General features: G+C 36.4%; 1 non-coding gene across 1 annotated transcript; it reads right to left on the reverse strand.

Annotated features, from left to right (window-relative positions):
* Nucleotides 1-6,926: 6,926 nt before the first annotated feature.
* Nucleotides 6,927-7,028, reverse strand: LOC122101338. Its single transcript, XR_006146357.1, has one exon. It is a non-coding gene; the product is annotated as a U6 spliceosomal RNA (small nuclear RNA).
* Between the last annotated feature and the right edge of the window lie 1,504 nt (nt 7,029-8,532).

Genomic DNA, 8,532 nt, shown 5'->3' on the forward strand with positions numbered 1-8,532 from the left:
TCTCATGTATTTAAATTTGACATTTTGTTCTATGTTGAGCATACAACATTATTGCTACCTTGTTTGTTATTTCTGCAAACAGGCAGGTATATTTAAAGAATTACGTTCATGTCATCGATTACTGAAGGAAGAACATCTAAAAGAGCAGCCCCTACTAGGAAGAACAACTCCTACTCATTTAGTTTCATTCCTATCTTAGGCCAGTGTTGTCCTCTGTATCCTCATGTTGTACATTAAAATTGTATACTTGGTCATCCTGTATATTTACTCTCTTCTACATTGTGACCTAAATGCCCCAGCAATTCCAGTTTGCTTTACTTTAAAAAAAATTTCTCTCATAATGATTGAGTTTGGTGTGTGTGTGTGTGTATGTGTTTGTGTGTGTGTGTGTGTGTGTAGTTTTACAAATATCAGAAGACAACATTTTTCTTCATTTAGAGTACATCTTTCAGGTCATTGTAAGTTATGCCTAATTGGAGAAATCTCTTGCTATTTTAAAGATGAAACAGAAAAATATATTTGTGCATGCACCACAGTTGCTTTATTAGTCTGTTGTTGAACACTTAACTTCTATTTATATCTGGGCGGCTGTTGTGAACAATGTGAATAACAAACAACTACAGATATATTTTCGAATTACCCAGAGAGAAATAATCAAATGATTGTTGTGTCAGATGATATTTCAACTTTGCATTTCTTTAGAAAACTGCAAATTACTTTCTACAATGAGAATACTAACCTGTATTTTGACCAAGAGTGTAGAAAATTTCCTTTTCTCACACTCTCACCAACATTATTACATTTTGAGTTTTTTAAGGGCAGGTTTTTACAATGTGCAGAACCCCAGACTGGCCTTAGACGCAAATCCTCTTACTCCAAACTGCTAAATTCTTGGAATTATAAGCCTTTTCACCACACCTGGTTCCTTTGATTTTTTTGATAAGAGTTATTATAGTTCTGAAGTAGTATCATAGTAATTTTCAATTGCATTTCTATAATGACTTCTGTTCACAAAGCATTAATCAAGCATAGAAGTGGTATTAAGCACAACTTTGTAAACACACTGGCGCTTTTCAGGACTTTTTGGAAACATGTCTATTCAGAACTTTTGTCCATTTTTAATCGTTTCGTGTTAATCTCATCTTTAATCTCTCTATACAAAATCAATACTTAATTCAATATAGTAGAAAGAAAAAAATTAAGCAACTCCTAACATTTTTCAATTTTCAATAATATTATATTGTTTAAATCATTTTTTGTTTACACTTAAGACTATATAAATAAATTTAGTTAGACCTTTTACAAGGCTATATGTATTTTATTTATTTTTCGTTCATGGCTCTTTCCAAAGCCTGCGTGTCTAATTTTTCTAGGTTTCTTTCAGTCTCATGTAGTTCAGATTTCAAACTGAAGTATAAATGGAAAGAAGCACAAAAACAATAGAGTTCCTCTCATCTGATGATGCCTCTACAAGAATAAGGAAAGAATTCAATCTTCTAAGGTCCTTTGATTGGCTATAAAAAAGAGAATTCATTCCTCTAGGTCTTCCCTATTTTTGAAATTTAACTTAAATGATGTAAAACACAATATACTACTCAGAGACTGTTATGTTGTCATCAGTTTTGCACATTTTCATATGGACTTCACTTCAGTCTACAACATTCCTTCATTATTCTGTCCCTGATGTTTTTATACTGTCAAGACATAATAAAATCAGTTTGATTTACAGCATGAGAAGTTATCCACCTGGCTGACTTTGAAGCAGAGCATGGTCAATAGAGAACATGCCTTCTGGTTTCTCATTACATGTAATGGCTTTTGTAATACTGATTGCATTCTATTTAATATTTAAAAAAAAAAACTGCTGGCTAGTTTGTGATCATTTGGGTAAATGCCCCAAAGTGGTATTGTTGGATCATAGAGGAGCTCTATGTGGAGTCTTTGGAGGAAACTCCATACTACTTTCCAAAGTTGTTGAACAAGTTTACACTCCCAACAATAATGCATTAAGGTTCCATTCTGTCCACATCCCCACCAGCATCTGTTGTTTTTAGAGTTCATGACTATAGCCATTCTAACTGGGGTGATATGGTATCTCAATGTTGTTTTGATTTGCATTTCTTTTATGGCTAGAGAGGTTGAGCATTTCTTCATGTGTCTATTGGCCATACTTTTTTCCTCTTCAGAAAAGTTTCTAAGTCTTTAGCTCACTTATTTATTGGGCAGTTGTTTGTTTGAGGATTTGTCGTTGGGGATTTAATTTTTTTGAGTTCCAGGTATATTTTAGATATGAGACTCTTGTCCATTACCAGCACAACTATGTTTATTGAAGCATTATTTATCATGGCTAAAATATGAAACAAACCCAGATGTCCCTCACTAGATAAAAGGATGAAGAAAATGTGATATAAATAAAATGGAATTCTATGCCTCCATCAGAAAGAATGACATTGCCCCATTTGTTAGGAAATGGAAAGACTTAGAAAAAATTATATTAAGTGAATTAAGCCAGGCCCAAAAAAACATAGGTAATAGGTCCCATGGTTCCTCTTATTTGCAAAAACTAGTATATGTCTGAGACAAGCAGAAAAGGTCAGATAAGTTGATGTTAGGTGAAATGAACCCCAAGATAAAGATTCAACTGTTTTTTTTCCTTTATTGCAATTGTTTCAAACATTTATAAGATGATTTCTTTGTTGATTTGTATGTCCATCCCCCATGGTATAACCCATGCTTTCACTGTATTTGTTGTTGGTATAACTTGTGGAGGGGAAGGGAAAAAAAATCATTTAAATAGGGATGCAGGTGGACTCATTGTAATAATGAGATGTACAAGTCCTTATGTCGAAAAATGAACTTTACATCTTTGGTGCGGGGTGGGAGAGTTGGTGGGGTGGGGAGTGTGGGAGGAGATGGGAAGGGATAGGAACAAGAAGCAAAGAAGGAGGCAACAATGCTTGATAAGAAATATACTCATTATCTTCCCCATGTAATTGTAATTGTTATTCCTAGAAGTTTATGTTAAGTATTTCACAAGTTTTTTTTCTCTTAATTCTTAAGCAAATATTTGCTATAATTCTAATATTATTACCATTTTAGTGTTAGGAAATATTGTAATTAAAGGCACTAAGTGCATGGCCCAAAGACACACAGTGGGGAAGGAAATGATTCAAAATTTCAAAAAGTAAGCAATAAAAAAGTAGATAAAATCCTCTCCATTCCCTTACTCTCTCAACTCAATATTCATGCTGTCCAAGAAATAATAGCATAGCAATTATTGCCCACGGTAATTGTTTTCTGTCACATTTTGTCTTCAAAACAGTGTTGGTGACATTGGGTTATCATGCTCAGAGCTGAGCTCATAAATTGAGGTCTAAAGAGAGACAAATTTCTTGTGTTCCACAGTTCCAGTATACATTTTAAAAAGTACTAAAGGGCTGGGAAGGTAGCTCAGTGGTAGAGCGCTTGCCTTGCATGCATGAGGCCCTGGGTTCGATTCCTCAGCACCACATAAGCAAAAAAGAAAAAAGGCGGAAGTGGCGCTGTGGCTCAAGTGGTAGAGCACTAGCTTTGAGCTGAAGAGCTGAGGGACAGTGCCCAGGCCCAGAGTTCAGGCCCCACGAACAGACCCCCAAAAAATATTTTAAAAAAAGTACTAAAACTAGACGGTAGCTGGTGGCTCACACCTATAATCCTGGCTACAGAGGAAGCTGAGATCTGAGGAATGCGCTTCAAAGCAAGCCCAGGCTGGAAAGTCTGTGAGACTCTTATCTCCAATAAACTACTAGGAAAGCAGAAGTGGCACTGTGGCTCAAGGGGTAGAGCACTCACCTTCAGCTGAAAGGCACAGGGAGAGCACCCAAGCCCAGAGTTCATGCGGCATGACCAATTAAAAAAAAAAGATTAAAACGTTTAAATACCATCACTTACTGTCTTTTAAGAATCCAAAAATGAAATAAATTCACATATAATCACTCAAAAATGCTTTAAAAGCGGGAGATGATAAACAAGCCTCCATGAAGTAAATTTTCTTCTACTTTTTAAATTATTCTGAAAGCCTTGTGCTGGTTGGTCACACCTGTAATCCTGTCTACGCGGGTATCTGCTCAGGAACCTGAGATCTGTGGATAACCTTTGGAAGCCAATCAGGACAAAAAATATTCATGAGATTATTTTTAAAAAATTACAATGGAATTCTATGCCTCCATCAGAAAGAATGACATTGCCCCATTTGTTAGGAAATGGAAAGATTTGGAAAAAATTATAGTAAGTGAAGTAAGCCAAGCCCAAAGAAACATAGGTCCCATGGTTTCCCTTATTTGCAATATCTAGTATATGTATGAGTCAAACAGAAAAGGTCAGATAATGTGATGTTAGGAAAATGAACCCTTACATATGTATTTAAATGTTTTTTTCTTTCATGAATTTTTTTCTAATGCATTTATAAAATTATTTCTTTGTTGCTTTGTATATCCCCCCCCCCCCAGTATAACCCCTGCTTTCACTATATTTGATGTCGGTATAATTTGTGGAGGAGAAGGGGAAAAACAAGTCGTTTAAGGATACAGGTGGACACGTTGCAACAATGAGAAGTACAAGTTGTCATGTTGAAAATGAACTTTACAACTTTGGTGGGGGGGGGGGAGGATGGGGTGGGGGGGCGAGGGGAGGCTGGGAAGGGATGTGAAGGGTAAACAAAGGAGGAGGCTGCAATGCTTGATAAGAAATGTACTCATTATCTTGCCCATGTAATTGTAACCCCTCTGTACAGTATGTTCACAATAAAAAAATAATAAAAATATTTAAAAAAATTAATGAACTAGCAAAGAGCCAAGAATGGAGATGTAGCTTATATAGTAGCTCATCAATCTAGAGAGGAATGGCCTAGCGGGACCTTGATGCACTGAATTCAAACTCTGAGAACCAAAATGCGCAGGCATGCACACACACACACATACACAAACACACATTTATTCAAAATATCTGCATATCAGTGTTTTGCATTAATTTCTTTGTTAATGATATTATATGGGTAAAATAGGGGAAATATTCTCTTCCATCCCATAACATTTTTATATTTTTTATTGTAAAAGTACTGTACAGAGTGGTTACAGTTACATGAAAAAGTAATAGTTCATTTCCTATCAAGCATTGTTACCACCTCCTTTGTTTTCCCCCGCCATCCCTTCCCTCCCACCTCCACAAGTACACTCCCCTCTCCCACCCTCCTAAATTGTAAAGTTCGTTTTTCAACATACTGTCTTGTGTGTCACATTGTTGCAATGGGTCATATTGTATCCTTATTTAACCATTTTGTTTTTTCCCTTTCCATGCCCAAATTAGAGACGTGTATATACAAGATGGAGGTGCACCAACATCAGATACAGTGAAAACAGGGGTTTAACTGTGGGGGATGCACATATAAAAAATCACATCGTACATTATAAATATATTAGAAACCACAGGAAGAAATAAAACACCACTTTTGTCCTTATCATGGGGTTCATTTACCTTAACATCATCTTATCTAGTCATATGCACATGCTTTTGACCTTTTTTTTTTAAATTGTGAAAATACCATACAGAGGAGTTACAATTACATGGAAAATGTAATGAGTACATTTCTTATCAAGCATTGTTGCCTACTCCTTTTTTCTGCCTTACCATACCTTCTTTGCTTATCCCGGATATGCATTAGTTTTTGCAAATAAGGGATACCACAGGACCTTTGTTTCTTTTTTTTTATATTGTGAAAATGCCATACAGAGGGGTTACAATTACATGCGTGAGTTATTGAGTACATTTTTTTTTATTGTGAGAATACTGACAGAGGAGTTACAATTACATGGGCAAGATTTCTTATCAAGCATTGTTGCCTCCCCTTTGTTTCCCCTTCCCATCCCTTCCCACACTCCCCCACTTTCCCCACCCTGTCCTCCTCCCCCCAAAGTAGTAAAGTTCATTTTTTGACATAATAACTTGTACATCTCATTGTTGCAATGGGTCCACTTGCTCCTCCTTTGTTTCCTCTTCCCATCCCTGCCCATCTCCCACCCCCCAACACCTACCAACCCCTCCCCCCCAATCCCCCCCACTGTCCACATCCCTCAACACCCGGCCAAAATCATTTTTTGACATAACGACTTGTTCATCTCATTGTTGCAATGGGTCCACCTGCATCCCTTTTTAAACGATTTGTGTTTCCCTTCCACTGCACAAAGTATACCAACATCAAATACAGTGAAAACAGGGGCTTTAGCTTGCAGGAGGAACATACAAAGCAACAAAGAATTCATCTTATAAATATCTTAGAAACAATCGCAAGAAATAAAAACCATTTGAATCCTTATCTTGGGGTTCATTTTGCCTAACATCAACTTATATGATGTTTTCTGCTTGTAGCAGACACATACTAGTTATTGCAATTAAGGAAACCATGGGACCTATCTTTCTTTGGGCCTGGCTTACTTCACTTCTTTGGGCCTGGCTTACTTCACTTCTTTGGGCCTGGCTTAATTCACTTAATATAATTTTTTCCATGTCTTTCCATTTCCTAACAAACTGGGTGATGTCATTCTTTCTGATGGAGGCATAGAATTCCAGTACACACATACACACACACACACACACACACACACACACACACACACACATTTTCTTGATCCATTCGTTTACTGTGGGGCCTCGGGTTCTGTTCTGTATCTTAGCTTTGGTAAATAATGCTGCAATGAACATAGTTTTGCTGGTAGTTTTAGTATGGTCTTGTTTGTGATCAAAATGGGATTGCTGGGACTTAGGGGCGCTCTATTGTAGTCTTTTGAGGAACCGCCATACTACTTTCCAAAGTCTTCGAACAATTTTAAACTCCCAACAACAATGCATTAAGGTTCCCTTCTGTCCACATCCCCTCCAGCATCTGTTCTTTTAAAAATCTAGAATGCTTCACGAAGTTGAGTGTCATCCTCAGTCAGGGGCTATTCTTCTCTTTATTGTTCCAATGTTAGTGTATGTGCTACTGAATTGAGCACAGAACATTTTTTATACATAAAGTGTAATTGATTTTCTTAAACTAGACAATTACACAAAAATTAAATTCAAAAGAATTGTCGTGAAGCCGGGCGCTGGTGGCTCACGTCTGTAACCCTAGCTACTCAGGAGGCTGAGATCTGAGGATCGAGGTTCAAAGCCAGCCCAGGCAGGAGAGACCGTGAGACTCCTATCTCCAATAAACCACCAGAAAACCGGAAGTGGCGCTGTAGCTCAAGTGGTAGAGCGCTGGCCTTGAGCTGAAGAGCTGAGGGACAGCGCCCAGGCCCAGAGTTCAAGCCCCACAACCGACAAAAAAAAAAAAAAAAAAAGAATTGTCGTGAAATTTTAGAACCATGTATTTCTTACAAACGAACACATTTAAGAATAAAGTCAAGTTAGACATGTCAAAAACAAAATAATACCAGATATTTGTTGTTCAACAGATGTGTAGGAGGAGGAATTCAATTATTCTGTACAAGGAACCTGCCATTATGAACACTATAGAAAGTGTTAAGGTTTGTTAAAAGTTTTAATGTTTTAAATATGTTTAATTTTGGGAATTTGCTCATATATGCCAAAATTAAGACTATTTAGCAAGTTGTAAAACTTTTTCATAAAGCATTTAAGATTCATGGTACATACTACTAAATATGTACATTTCAGAGTTTATAGAAACTTTACTAATGAGAAGTTGCGAAGTGTTTGTGTGAAGAAGCAGATTTAAGACATTAACTGCACAGTTTCTGTTAAAATTTAAAGGCTTCTTTACTTTATATGTTAGTGAGGAACAAATGATGGTATAAGCCATATACAAATGATGAGATGAACCATAAATAATAATCTTAATAATAATAATAATAATAATCTTTAAAGGCTACTCATAGCCTATAAAATTCTTGTTGAACATCATAGACTTAGGCAGTTTTAAATGTACAGCAATATGAGAAAATAATAAATCGAATATGTAGTACATTTCCAATACTGGAAACAGCGGTAATTGTTTTTTTATTTTATTAATCATTAATATTTATGTATTGGTTTTCCTTATTTGTAGTATTGTTTTCCTTGTTGTAATATAAAACAACTTTTTGTAAGTCATCATTAGGAAGTACTTTGAGAATGTTATTGGGATGGCCACACTGTTTTTTATAGGTATATGTGAATTTACAAAGAGCAAAATTAATAAGAACAAAATATTGATTAAAATTTTATCAATTAGAATCTGAATCAGGAGTGTTGATAAATGTCCACACCTAAAATCTTAGCCCTAGACTGAAGCACTAGTGTTACAATGTTGAGCACACAAAAGTGAGAGACTGTGTTTTGTTTTGTTTTTGTTGGTTTTGGGGCTTGAACTCTGGGTCCTGGGTGCTGTCTCTCAGCTCTTCAGCTCAAGGCTAGTGGTACTACTTGAGTCACAGCATCTCTTCCATCTTTTTCTGCTTATGTGGTGCTGAGGAATCAAACCCAGGACCTCATGCATGCAAGGCAAGCACTCTACAC

The sequence above is a fragment of the Dipodomys spectabilis genome, unplaced genomic scaffold, assembly GCF_019054845.1.
Source record: "Dipodomys spectabilis isolate Male_0828 unplaced genomic scaffold, ASM1905484v1 ptg000654l, whole genome shotgun sequence".
Lineage (NCBI taxonomy): Eukaryota > Metazoa > Chordata > Mammalia > Rodentia > Heteromyidae > Dipodomys > Dipodomys spectabilis.